Source organism: Ctenopharyngodon idella, chromosome 4 (assembly GCF_019924925.1).
Source record: "Ctenopharyngodon idella isolate HZGC_01 chromosome 4, HZGC01, whole genome shotgun sequence".
Taxonomy (NCBI): domain Eukaryota; kingdom Metazoa; phylum Chordata; class Actinopteri; order Cypriniformes; family Xenocyprididae; genus Ctenopharyngodon; species Ctenopharyngodon idella.
Genome location: NC_067223.1, coordinates 22,776,758 through 22,791,203, shown reverse-complemented (window position 1 = coordinate 22,791,203; position 14,446 = coordinate 22,776,758). Strand labels below are relative to the sequence as shown.

Sequence of the window (14,446 nt, the reverse complement as noted above, 5' to 3'; positions counted from 1 at the left end):
TTCTTAATGTTGTGAGAAACTTTTTCCTTCATTATGGAACACTGCGCCAATGTTTTATAAAAGATCATTTTACAACCTTTTACCTCAACAGCATCCTCAAAATGTGACATTTAAAATGTTCTAGCTTTGTTGACACGTCACATTACAAGAACATTTTATAAAAAAACACTCCATCCTCTCATGCCTCAATGACTTCATCATAACATTTTTTTTAATGTTGTTTTGAGAATGTTCTTTCTTTGTTATTATGTAAAATTGTGCCAATATTTTATAAAAGATCATTCTACAATCCTTTACCTCAACAACATCCTCAAAACATTCTCAAAAAGTTGCAGGTAAAATGTTCTAGCTTTTTTAACACAAGAACATTTTATTAAAAACACTCCTTCATCTCCTGCCTCAATGACATCCTCATAACATTTTCCTAATGTTGCTGTGAGAATGTTCTTCCTTTGTTATTATGGAACATTGTGCCAATGTTTTATTGAGAACATTGTATAATCTGTTATCTCAACAACATCCTCAAAAAATCCTTATAAAACGTTATCTCTTAGTTTACATTTAACCTTATAGGAACATTATTTGAAATGAGAAAACATTCTTAAAACATTACATTCAAATGTTTTCTTTAAAAACATTAACCAAACTTGTGGGGAATGTTAGTCAAAGTTCTGAGAACTTTCCCTGCTAGCTGGGTAGATAGAAGTTCAGTAAACTCTTGTATTTTAAAGAGGTGTCTTGTGTTATGTGCATTATATAATTTAATGTCTTAAACTGCTGATCTTGTTACCATGCTAATAATAGTACTTTCACTATATTTCTGATATTAATTTCCACTGCAGAGTTGATAGTTATGGTCAGTTAAATTAAGCACTGGATGATTCATTTTTTTGACCGTAACATAGGCAATTCTGTCAAAATTTCCTTTAAAATTAATTAATAATTCCCTTTGAGCTAAATTGACCTGTTTCCTTTACATTCTCTTAAATGAAGGTTGTTCACAAAATATCCAAATAAAGTGAAAAATTTCCAAACTTAGACTCCCAATTCAACCCAAAACAAGCCTTCAAAACCATACAATGAGAATAAATGTTGTCCACTCATACAGTATACAGACACTGGGTTTTAAGCTATAGCAGTATTTTATTGCTAAAAATAGAAAACAATTTAATTATCTAAAAAGTTTTAATCAAATGCCATAGAGTGATTTTTGATTGAGATTTTTTAAAATAATTAAAATAAAGTCATTCAGTCAGATCAGTTTTACCATGTGTTTAGTCATTTATCTCTTTCCTACTTTCCATAATAGGTGATAATCTCATTTTTAAGAATAAAAATGACACAAAAATAAAATATTGAAATTTTATTGGGAAATATTTCAGAAACCGAGAGTTACAAGTATAAATCCAGCATCATGCAGATTACTAACGAAACATTTTACAATACACACGTGTAAAATGTAGATGTTCAGAAACTCATTTCACTGATTATGAAAAAGTATGGGATTATAAATTTAGCACAGTTTTAAGTAAAATGATTTCACAGTGTTTGTAGTTTTAATCAGGGAGAAGCTTGAAACTGGGCATGCTCCTGTTCTGAGCTGTAATGTGTACATCAGTTTACTGAAAAGAAGCTGAAAATTTGCTTTTAGATTTTGTGTTATATATTTTCAACATTTAATCACAACCCAACACCATTAATCACAACCCCACATTCTTATATTTGGAATACAATTCATGTTTTGTGAAATAACCCTGTAATATTTTAACCCTCTACATGTTTAAACCCCAAACACACACATTACAACATTATCATCATGCAAACTTAGACATTTTTACTGATTTTGAGTTTAAATGCTCTTATTCTATTGCTGCTTTCTAGAAATAAATGCTTAAAAAATGATCTACCAATAGAACAAGACAACTTAACTTGCTATTTTTTTTTTTTTTTTTTTTTTTGAGATTTCAATGGCAGAGATCAATCATTTCCTACTTTTTGTAGTACTACTTATTATCATCTTCCTTACCATCATCATATTTATCATGAAGCTCTGAAGAAAACGTGTTCATAAACATTAGACATTTTTACTTTAATTCCTGCAGAAGCTGGCTGTACTCTGCAGTGTTGGTGTCCTCGTGCTGGTCCTGAGTCACCCACGCATCCAGACGCTCATGCTGCTTCTGATCCACGATTCCCATGTAGCTGTACTTCAACACCAGGTTTCGGTATCCTGCTTTGTAGTAGCCTCGGATGTCTTTATCGGACAAAATGTGACACTGAGACTGAATGATTTCACCTGAAATTACACACAAGAATGTTATTAAGTGCAGCAACATTACAGCTCTTTCACTCTTAGACTATGAGTTGTTTTATGCTTTGCATTTAATATCTTGTGTTGTATTTAAAGTCTCGTGTTGTATTTAATGTCATGTTCATTGTGAACTGACACTTTGACTTCTGTAATGTTTCACCAAGGCTTTAGAGACCGCTATTTCATTCTACTGTATCAAAAACTCTTTAAAGGATTAGTTCACTTTCAAATTAAAATTTCCTGATAATTTACTCACCCCCATGTCATCCAAGATGTTCATGTCTTTCTTTCTTCAGTTGAAAAGAAATGAAGGTTTTTGATGAAAACATTCCAGGATTTTTCTCCATATTGTGGACTTCAATGGCCTCCAAACGGCTGAAGGTCAAAATTACAGTTTCAGTGCAGCTTCAAAGCGTTCTACGCGATCCCAGACGAGGAATAAGGGTCTTATCTAGAGAAACCATCACTTATTTTCTAAAAAAAAAATTTTTATTTTATACATTTTAACCATAAATGTTTATCTTGAACTAGCTCTCTTCTTTTTCTTCTCTATTATAATTCCGGCAGAGTAGACGCTGCTAAGTGTATTACTGCCCTCCACAGGTCAAGGTTTGAACTAAATTCTCATATACATTATGCTAGTGCAAGTATATAACAATTAGTTCAAACTTGTGGAGGGCAGTAAGACACTTAGAAGTGTCTACACTGCTGGAATTCTAATAGAGAAGAAGAAGAGAGCTAGTTCAAGGTGAGCATTTATGGTTAAAACGTATATAATTTTACATTTTTTTTTAGAAAATGAGCGATGGTTTCTCTAGATAAGACCATTATTCCTCGTCTGGGATCGCGTAGAACACTTTGAAGCTGTACTGAAACTGTAATTTTGACCTTCAACCGTTTGGAGGCCATTGAAGTCCACTATAAGGAGAAAAATCCTGAAATGTTTTCATCAAAAACCTTAATTTCTTTTTGACTGAAGAAAGAAGGACATGGACATCTTGGATGACATGGGGGTGAGTAAATTATCAGGAAAATTTAATTTGAAAGTGAACTAATCCTTTAATCTCTCTAATCTAACTGATTAGTAAGATTACATTTTCACCATATAAACCGCTCCATTATCGTGTCTACAGAAAACAGCCTGACCAATCACAGTATCTGCTGGAGGGTAGATCATGCACGAGGAGGAGTTTCTTACCAAGAGCTTCTCTGAGCTTTTGTGAGGTACGCGGGTGATACAGAATCATGCAGCGTTTCAGCAGAAACTCCACGTCTCCACTAATCATGGTGTCTGCTAGAAGTTTCCTGTAAATAAAGAGAAATGTTAAAAGCAGATTTACAATTTTTCTTAGTTTTTATGAAATAATCAGCTGCTTGCTTACATTTGTAATCCTGTACCTAAAATGTTCAATGTTTAATACTACTCCAAATTCCTGCATGTTAATTGGAATTCTGTATAATTTTCCTGCATCCGTAAGTTTGAACATTACCTGGCCGTCTGTGAGCGGCTGCTTGGGCCTGTAGTCAAAGCTTGTCTGTGATCTTGTCCCAGAACCTCCATGGCAATCAGGTTCAATCCATTGTTGTCAGTCTTTATGCTGCTGATCAGTTTATAAAGCGCTGGGTTTTTATTTTTAATCTCACTCCCTGAGTTTGGGTCTTCTATGACCGTCTGAGCCAGTCTGATGGAGTCCTTCGGTGGAATATGGCTTGTGTTGAGCGTTCCTGTGTTGTTCTTAATGGACCTCCGAGCACTTTGAACACTGTCCAGAGAGAATGAGAATTAATGACATAAGGAAATTAGCATGAAATCTGCTTATTTAAACTAGTAAGCTAATTTAGAGCTCAGGTGAGTACTTGATCTTTGTCTAGCTTCTGTTGATGTATGGAATGTACAAATGACACACCTGGTTATCTATACTATTTTGTAATACTTAAATTACAATCATTTTTATATAACTATATCAGGTTAATCCGCTTTCTTTCTTATTTCCATGGACCTCTGTACTGTTGTGTTGTGAATAAATAACAGAAATCACTTTCAGCAATCAGATTCTTTACCTGTTATATTCACCAACAAATCCTAGATGGTACATTTTGATAAGGATCCGTTTGTCACTTTTGATGAATCTAACACTCTGTAAGTATTCCTGCAGTGCAACATTCGTCTCCTTTTTACTTCCTCCAGTTATGTCATATTTCCTAGGGTTTTTTTGGCAGAAGTCGTATCCTCTCTGGAGAATAAGCAGGGGTGTGTACGATTCAAAGTTTTTCTGGATCTAATGAGAAATTAAGAGAGATTAAACACAGTCACCTGCACATGTAATGAGAGATGATCAGGATTGAGTAACACTGTACACTGATTCACCAGGAATGGGATTTTCATCCATCTATTTTCTGTACCGCTTATCATTCATCGGTCTATCCAGCTATTGATTATCTTCCTTTAACAGCATCACATGAGTATTTAATTACTTAGAAAGGAATTCTGCTCCATATTTCATCAGGAGGTGACATGAGCTGGGCCATTCTCAGCTCATGTATTTTTCTAAAGGATAACCTGGTGATAAACGTATGTAGTAGTGACAAATTCTTTGTGAATTTCTCTCTGGGATGAATAAAGTTATCTATCTATCTCTCTGCGACAGGCAGCGATTTCAGTACATCAGTAAATATGAGCAGGTCTACAACTAAAATCTGGCTTTTCCACTCAGGATGTGCACAAGTTGTTCCATGAAGGAATCAGAGCCTTAAATTGTGTACTCACCTCATTTTTCACTTTCTCACGTAGAATTAATGCTTCCTTCTTTGGGTCTTCTGTGTTGCTGCCAGTTGCTTGAGCTACAGCATCATAAAGCGCAATCTGACGATCCGAGTTAACGCTGATTATCCTGCCATCATCCTGTACAATGTCAAAATGGCCGCTGTACATCTGTGCATCAGCTCTGTTTTAAAAAATAAAATGAACTACATTCAGTACACAAAGTTTATAAGCATTAACATTGAAATTTATTTCTATATGTGAACTGTGTAATGCTCTAGTGATTAGTCTTACTGTGATGTTTGTGTGGCTTTTGCAGATTTAGTTACTCTCAGTTTTATATCGCCTGCTGATTTGGTGGTTCCTGGGTAACGTTCCTCAGTGAACTGTTTTCCATTTTCATCAACGACAGTGAGTTGAATCCCTTTTCCGTTCAGCAGGTTACTTTTTGTGAGCACATACACATCGAGGGCTGTAGCAGGCTGATTGGCTTTGCACATTTCTTCTGTATACTGCATTAGTTTTGTTTTGTCCTCATCTGACAGCTGTTCCACTTCCTTGTGGCTCGTAGATTTCTTGTTGTGTTTTTCTCTCTGGTCATCAAAGAAACTCTGAGTTTTATGTCTGCGCATGACCTTGTCTAACGCCTGTCCTGCAGCAGTGTTCAACTGACTCTTAAATGTGTTGGTCATTAAAGAAGTCATATGTTCAGAACAGGAACTGATGAATTGCTCAGAAACTTTCTGAGCGATAATCTGTAGAAGTTCTCCTTTAAGGCGTTGTACATCCTGTAAACTGTGTCGTCCATCTTGGTCATACTTTGTCATATCTTTCTGAAGCTCACTGATGCTCTCCAGTAATTCAGGAACAAATTTCTGGTCTATAATCTGTTTTGTTGGTACGGCACCTAATATTTGACAGAGATTTGTTGTGTACTCAGCTACTTTCAGAGCCAGCTTTGCCGTTTCAAGCACACCTGACAGTTTCGCTTTATTCATAAGATCTGTTGCAGCTTCACACACCTCAGAGAGTTTGCTGATAACTTCCCGTGCCTTGGTACAATCCAGTATGAGGTAAGGAATTATCTCTTCGGAGAGCACACCGACTGATTTTTTTATTTGCTTCTCATAATTCTGGTCAATCTTGAAATTCTCTTTTTTCAAGGCAGCTTTCGGAATGCCTGAGCTGATGAATTCAACCAGAGTCTGATCCAGTTTACTGCTCTGCTTCACTGATGAAGTAACAACATTTTCAAAACTGCTTTGTAAAATCTTCTTAAAGACTTCCTGAAGTGCTGCATCAATTGCGTAGTTCATGGCAGTGAGCACAGACTTTTTCCCGATTTCCTGAACTGCATATTTAGCTGCAAATTTGAAGTTCTGTTTGACCACTGCTGAAGATGTCATGTTTTTCATTGTAGACTTAAAAGATTCTTTACCGAGGGTCGATAAACCAGATTTAACACTTCCTTTGAATGAAGTAAACATTGCCTTTCCTGACTTGATGAATTCATTCGCAACAGAAGAGAAAGACTTTGTACCATTGAGGAGACTTTTTGTCACTTTAAACACTGCAGTAACTGCTTTCTTGATAACACTAAAGCCAGCCGTTAGCAAAGCAAGCCCAATGCTGATACTCTTAGATATTGCCCATGACACCCAATCAAATGTGCCTTTAATCATCCCCTCTATTCCACTGATCATGTCAGAAACTCCTTCTGAAATCAGGCCCATTCCGAACTGGCTGGCTGTTCCAAGTGACAGTGCACAAATAAGAATCCCAGCAAGAACCTGTACCACCCCGAGTATGAAACATATCAAAGCATCTATGCAAAACTTGGGCTTCTTTTTCACCTCAAAAACAACCCCCAGGCCGTAGTCATATAACGATCTCAGCTCATTAGTGATGATGAAGTCCTTTTCTTCAGACAGTATGTAGACTGAACAGTCCTCTGTAATGGCATCACTGTTGCTTTTCTCCAGCTCTTTAAGTTTATTCAATGCATTATCAATGTACTTCATCCAAGACTTAAAGATGTTCATTCTGGCCTCCATTTGACTCTGAAAGTTGTTGTTTTTGTCTGTGCTCTGATCTTTGTTACCAGTGACTGATAAGTTACATGAGACCATTGTGTTTGAGACTTCTGAAACATAGGCGTCAATTGATTGCTTTGCATCATTCAGCAGTTTCATAGCGTCTGCTTTATAGTTACCCTTACCGAGGTTGATGGTGATGTACGCCTGGTTATAGAGTGCCACAGCCTTGTAGTGTGGGTCAGAGTTAGCAACTTTTTGCCAGTAGGATTCAGCTCCAAAGGCATTGTTGGTTTTGTCACGGCAGTGTAAATCAGTTCTTACAATTGCCTGTTTCACATGATCGTAGAAATTATCGCATTCTCCTCGCAGCAGCTTTCCACTTGTTTCGTTTATTGTCCTCATAAGGTCTGCTTCAAGTTCTCTTAAGTCATCATGTCTATTGATGTGATCCTCGTGAAGGGTCAACCACAAGGCCCAAGATTCTTTCAAAGCGTTGATGGCTGGCTGATAATCAAACCTATTCTGATAATGTTTAAAGCAATCAGGAATATTCTCAAATTGCATTCGCATGGGGTCCAGTTTTTCTTGCTGTGTGTAATTCCCATCAAATTTCATCAGCAATGTGCAAAATGTGGAGAACAGATTTTCCTTTAGGTTTATTTCAACCAGCTCATCACTTTCCATATCATGGATTCGTTTAATTTCATAATCCTCTCTTAGCTGACGCATGATTTCCACTGACTGATCTTGGTAAGCGGGTGCAAGATGATCACAACTGACAATCATCTGGACCATGCCAGGATTGCCTTTTCGAGACGTACGACCAAATATTTGTTTCTCGACTCTTCGGTTTTGAGGAAAGTGAGTAAGTAGAACAAAAAGACCACCACACTTATTCACACTTTCATCGACCTTTATGTCTGTCCCCCGTCCTCCGAGATTTGTAGCAATGATGATTCTGCCTGCACAGAATTTCTCTCTTTCAATGTTGTGCTTCTCACTGATTGTGTACAGAGTAATCTGTTCTGCCTTAACTCTGCCACCACCTTGTATTTTCTTATGTAGTTCATCTGCTGTTTTAACATCTTCACAAATTACCAAGACTACTTGTCCTCTCTTTGCTACTTTCCATGAAGTTTCGCAAATAGTCTGGATCCATTGGTCATTCCCACCTTTCACCTGGATGACAGGAAGCTCCACCACCCTTTTATGGCGATGTGCAGGTACAGTGTAGCTCTTTGCTTTATAATGTTTTGCCAGAAAGTCCCAATCTGCCTTGCCTCCTAATGTACCAGAAACACCAAATATGCCACTCCCACTGAGGTACCTTTTAAAATAATGGAAATTTGACATGTAATTTGTCACGTTGGATATTGGTGAAATTGCAAGTTGGTGCTTGAACTCCAAGAATTGTTGCAGACCATTACCCCACTTCTTGTTTTTCTCTAGCACACCGCTCGCTTTGAAGTCCACTGGAATTATCGCATTATACTTGTCTCTGTCATGAGTGCCAGCAACGTCTCTCTCAGCAGCCGGTGAGGTGTCAATCATGTATTCCCGGCCCCGTGTCATCTCAACAGCCCTTAGTGCATTCTCAACAAAAACTGGTAACTGATTCTCAACATAACTTTTCAAGAAAACAGGAAGGACAATGAAGTTGTTGGATTCTTCTGCTGTTTGAAGGTTACCAGAGTACTTAATAGATGACTTTATTGTGCTTACAGTTGCATCAATGAGCGATTTCTCAGACATGATTTCACACGCTAGTCCTCCTTCCAGCAGTAGCATTTCAACATTAAGGTCACCTTTTTTTTCCTGAGTTTGAAAACATTTGGCTTTCTTGTTCTCTAAAGAATAGCACTTAAACACTGCACTGTTTTCCAAGACCTCCTCAAATATACTCACAAGATCATACTGTTGTGAAACACCAAGTTTCTTCATGACTTCAGATAATGCTGTGGACATTCTGTCCTCATTCCCATCATCCTTTTCTTTCTTGGTCTCAGCTTGATGTAACATATCAATATCCTCCTGGGTGAAGAACTCCAAAGTCACTCCAGGCAACAAGATCTCATTTGCTGAAAAACTGTCTGATGTTTCCAGCCCCATAACGGCTGCTGTTACAGCTTTATGAAAGTACTGTATCCTTGTCGCCCATTTTATCTCCCCTGTTTCAAACATTTCAATCGGTTGACAAGTAGATATCATGGCCCATATGTTGGAAAGCACTTGCTCCACATGCCTAAATCCACTAGATTCATGGGACAAGAATGTTACTTGAACTCCATTGTCCAAGGTCATGTAGTCCACTTCATCCACTATTACAAGCTCAAATGGCCTTGTACCACGAGTAGTCCTCTTCTCAAATTCCTGTTTAAGTATGTCTGCTGCAAAGGCTCCCACTGTGCCATATACTATTTGTTGCCTGTAAGCATCTTTAACATGTTCCTCTTGTTCGTCTGGTGTAAAGTTACTTGAGAAACGTGGAGGTACTACAGACGAGGTGACACCAAACATTTCAAAAAACTTTTTCCACTCTTCTTGGTCTCGTTGGGCAAGAAGTGGAGAGCTTGTCACAATGTCCACTTTTGTTCCACGAATGGCCAGAATTGTTGCAAACATGGCTAAGATACAGGACTTGCCCTCACCTGTGCCAATCTCTAGAAGACAACCTTTATCTTCTGTCAGCTGTGCCAGAAGGAGCAAAAGCAATGATGCTAGTTGTGTACATCTTGGAAAATAGCCTTGAATCTTCGTGTTGTCTTTTGTGGTGATGGTTGAGCAGTCTTGCACTGCTATTGACATTCCAATTAATACATCTTTCAGAATGTTACTCTCTGGGTTTGTAAGATTAAGAGAAGTTATTGTCCGTTTCAAATCATAGATTTTTTCTTTGTTAAGGTCCACCAATTGATATTTTGGGAGTTCCAACTCTACGTATCTAAGCACATCCTTCAACAGCACCAAGACTTTCTCTGGGCAGTTTGCTTCACGAAGTTCCTTCACAATTGTATCAGCGTCTTTTTCCTTGTCGTTTTTTATTTGTTCTTGAAGAAACATTAAAGGGTTTTCATTTGTAAGAGCAGAGAGAACGAGGATGCAGTCCAGGTGGTAGGTTTGTGCTGTGTGGAGAACTGAATCGAGTTGATCACATTTGATAGCTGGACTTTTGCAAATGAAGAGCATTACCTCTGTTGGTGTCCAGATTCTGTTGAACAATATTTGACCCAAAATCTCCCTACTTTTTGGTGAAAGCTCTGAGATCATGTCAAGTATATTTAATAAAATGTGTTCAGCCAAAGTTGGATTTGTGGCATGAAGATGCTCCACCAAACCCAAAAGAAAGTTGTACTTCTCCCAGCCAAGCGGCTGATCCCCATCATCTTTAGCATCTGCAGTGCTACTGTGCAGAATGAACTGTAGAGATGCTTCGAGAACTGTGAGCTTCTCTGTAAGAGACAGTTCGTTATATCCTATAGCTTGATCAAAGGTAAACTGAGACCCTACTGAAAGGTTGTTTTCTCTACAATATTGAACTGCAAGTTCATTCTGGAGTGTCTTAATCCTGTCCCAAATCTGGTAGTGCTGTACCTCTTTATCTTCTGTAATCTGGTACTTTAACAAAAGGTCTTTGAATTTTTCTTCAACATCATTAACCTACATAAATGTGCAAAACAAAAATGGATCTCAGTAAAAAGTTAAGTTACAACATGCTACATATACAGTTATGTTGCTCAATCCAAATTAAAGTCATACCTCGTCCCTCTCGATCGCAGCAGCGTCATCTTCTATTTGCTGATGGAGAACTTGTGTGCGTTGATGATGTTGCTCATGACCTCTAAAGCTCTGTTTTTGACGAAGCCGCTCAGTTGCTCGAGAAAGCTTGTGTCTAGATAACTCACTCTCTCTGTCTAGCTCCTGTTGAATCCTTTGCTCACGTTCCAAACGTTCCAGGCGTCTTCTTTCCTCCTCTTGCTGTCTCTGTTTTTCATCTTCTTCAATTTTTCCTGTTTAAAAACATCAGACACCACAGGATTACAAACAGCTTACAGATTACATGGAACATGCTGTATAGACTGTAGAAGAGAGAACAGAAAACTTATAAAATAATGAATGTAGGTTTGCATCTCCCCTTGTGTGAATATGTATTGAACCAAAAGAATCTGGGCATAATCAGGAGAAATATACACAGCAAAAACCCTAGTTGTAAATTAACTAAGTCCACATTCAAGAGTGTTAAAATGAACACTGAAGCAGTGTTAAAGTTAAGTTGTTGGTAAAGTTAAGTTAATTAAGTGACAATTAGAGGACGCCTGGAACGTTGGCCTGGAGCTCATATCTCCGAAAGCATCTAAACAATTTTTCAAACAGGCGCTATGTTTACATTATCGCATATCTGAGGTCTAAACAACTATATTCTTGCCTACAAAAACTCTTAAAACTACATTCCGTTACAAAATAACAGTAGTATCTATAAAAATATGGTGGATTTGCTTGTCCACCATGACATTCGTTGTGAGAATGCTGACAGCGGAGTGATTCAAACGAGGTAGAATATCGCATATCGCATTGGCTCTTAGCCAATCAGATTTGAGAACCAGAAAGAACTGTTGTATGAATATGTATATTGTATGCATACTATCATGTTATTTGCTTCTATTTTAGAACACTTGACGATTATCTAATCAAAATAAAATGTTACATAAAAATTAACTGAAATCAAATGCATTTCTGATTTGTTTCTGTCACCTGCATGAAAATATCAATTTGCTTTTTAATGTCACTATCATTAAATACGCAACTTTGGTTGCAAACAAATTAATAAAAATGAGCAGCTGGATATAAACTAATGCAAATAGATGGCAACAATCATGACCTTAAACATTTGGGTTGGACTTTGTCACACTATTTTAACTATTTGAGGTGCAACTAATGTTAGTGTCTTGACTGCAAACATAGGCTACTGCTGTTCTTTCTCTACTAATACAGCATCTAGTCAACAAATTAATTACTTCATGATGAGATGAAAACATATACTGTATTGTTCTGTAGACATACCATTTCTTTGTCTGTGTTTTATATCTATATCTGTGCAGTGCGCAGTCTCACTTCGTCCCCTTGGAATTATAAGGTTCTATCTGCATTTTGAGCAATTTTGAGATATTGAGTTTTTGCATTCCATATAGCAAAAATTACATGGGGAACAAGTCTCTTCCATACACGAAAATGATAGAGACCCTAAATGTATTCTAACTGTACAATATCAAAATCCTCTCAAATTTGTAAATGGGAATTTTTGGAACGGGTCAAACATTAATTGAAGCAATCATTTTCAAGAAACACAAACACTTTACTTATAATTTGTTTTAAAACATAAGTCTCTTCTGAAACTCAGCAGTGTTTACCTGGCCGCTGGTTCTCTTTGTAGCAGTGCGAAAAGTATTCTAAAACTTTTATTCACATTGTGAATAGCCTTATATTAAATACATAGAGTGAGCAAAGCGCGCTCCCTTTAATATAATCACTATAGCTTTCAATCAGATGCAGCGCGATTGGCTACAATGCTCAGCGCTGCAAATCATGCTGTAAGTCTTTAACAGTCTTCAGACAGAGCGTGAACACAAATGAGCACGGAACCATTTTAAAGCATCTGTCAAATGCACCGAAATGAGTTGGAATAGTCTTGGCTATTGGACCTGCAGTGTGCCCGTGCCTACTGCGCGTCTGACCCGCACCCGCACCGCACACGACACAAAAATAATATTCCACCTGTTACAAAAATTTGGCGGGTACCCGCCCACGTGCAGGACTCTGCTTTGCGTTAACAAGCAGAATCACTAAAGGAAAGAGTCACTGATTTAGGTCACCATTATGGTGATCAGTATTCGGTTTAGCTGGGCTCTTTACCCTTGACTTTTTAACATTAGTTTTTCTCTGGCTGCTGTATCTGTGTGTTTATTAAACACATTTGTCATGACAAAGAAAGCCAAGAGAAGATGTAAGTTTGGATTTATGCTTACTTTTTAAAATGTGTATTTATTTATTTTTTATTCTTGACCATTTGTTTGCTATTCTGATAATTTAGCATTTGTTTTTCAGTTCTGTACAATATATATTTACAGGTGTTTTTGATCCGTGATTGCAATACTGTGGGCATAAAATTATTCCCATAAAAGTCTTCCCAAAAGAGTGAAGCTTATTAAAACAGCAAAGGGGAAATAAATATGGAATGGGATGCTCAAAAATTACATATGGGTTTGATGATCGGGGTAAACATACTTTTAGCTGCATAGTGTTGTGCAGAACTGATATGTTTGCAGGAACTTACCATAGTTGGTACAGTAATGTGTGCCACCCTCAGAGGTGCAGTGCATCTGAATCTGGGAACGGTCGAAGGTTTCCCTTAAGATGAAGGAGGTGTTGCCTTTATGGGTGTTAAACTCATACTTAAAACTGTTCCATGAGTGATCTTTATATCTGACGTAGAAGTAGCGATGGATTTCCCTATACTCCTCATAGGATGTTGTGCAGCCAGCATCGATGCGTGTATACTGGGGAGCAGAATTATACATCAGTTTCCATCAGAAAAGCAGTGGATAAACCGTAAGACACTTTAGAAGACTGTTCCGTCATTAATTAATAACTACACAAGAACGAATGAGTAACGCAATATTAACACTCTAGTAACTACTATTAACTAACAAAAAACTCTGATTAACAAATTAGTAATTAATAGTGCTTAGTCAAATGTAATTCACTGTTAGATAATCAATAGAGGACTACTAGAACTACTGTACAGTGCGTGCAGAATTATTAGGCAAGTTGATTTTCTGATTTTTTTTTTTTTCCGGGCACATCTTACCAATTGGGGGTTCAGTTTTAGTCCATCTCTGCAAAACTGACTTCAGGGTAGGAGATGGACTAAAAATGAACTCCCAAAATTTACTGCCAGATTCTGGAAGAATTGTTCTTGTTCCTTGTACAGCTTGTACAGTTTTTAAAGGCCAATGCAGGTTCCTAAGCATGCCAGAGATGTGCTGACGAGAAGGAGTATGTGTAAGGACACATGCAGCTGAGTTCTGAATGTATTGCAGGCGCTTAATACACTAGTTGTCCTCCAATATGAAAAATAAATAGTAGTTATTGATTAGCTAATAGTGAACTACCATATTCAACTGAGCACTATTACTTACTAATTCGTTAATCAGAGTTTTTGTTAATAATTACTAGAATGTTAATAATACGTTGCTAATTTGTTCCTGTGTAGTTATTTATTAAAGTGTCATGACAAATGAATACTAAAATATGACAATTGAAAAAAAAAAAAAAACTTGATAT

The 14,446-nt window shown here is 37.3% G+C and overlaps 2 protein-coding genes and 2 long non-coding RNA genes across 5 annotated transcripts in view; all 4 read right to left on the bottom strand.

Annotated features, from left to right (window-relative positions):
* LOC127511155 (gastrula zinc finger protein XlCGF8.2DB-like) overlaps positions 1–14,446 on the bottom strand; it is a 146,271-nt gene that overhangs the window by 84,437 nt on the left and 47,388 nt on the right. The window lies entirely within an intron of this gene.
* The window catches only part of LOC127511188 (gastrula zinc finger protein XlCGF8.2DB-like), a 163,346-nt gene that overhangs the window by 111,057 nt on the left and 37,843 nt on the right, over positions 1–14,446 (bottom strand). The gene's annotated exons all lie outside the window — the stretch shown is intronic.
* On the bottom strand, positions 1,349–2,787 carry LOC127511286 (uncharacterized). The gene is made up of 2 exons (XR_007929968.1): positions 2,568–2,787; positions 1,349–2,296 (listed from the first exon to the last, which is right to left on the bottom strand). It is a non-coding gene; the product is annotated as an uncharacterized LOC127511286 (long non-coding RNA).
* On the bottom strand, positions 3,816–5,242 carry LOC127511311 (uncharacterized). Its single transcript, XR_007929993.1, has 3 exons — positions 5,079–5,242; positions 4,373–4,590; positions 3,816–4,074 (listed from the first exon to the last, which is right to left on the bottom strand). It is a non-coding gene; the product is annotated as an uncharacterized LOC127511311 (long non-coding RNA).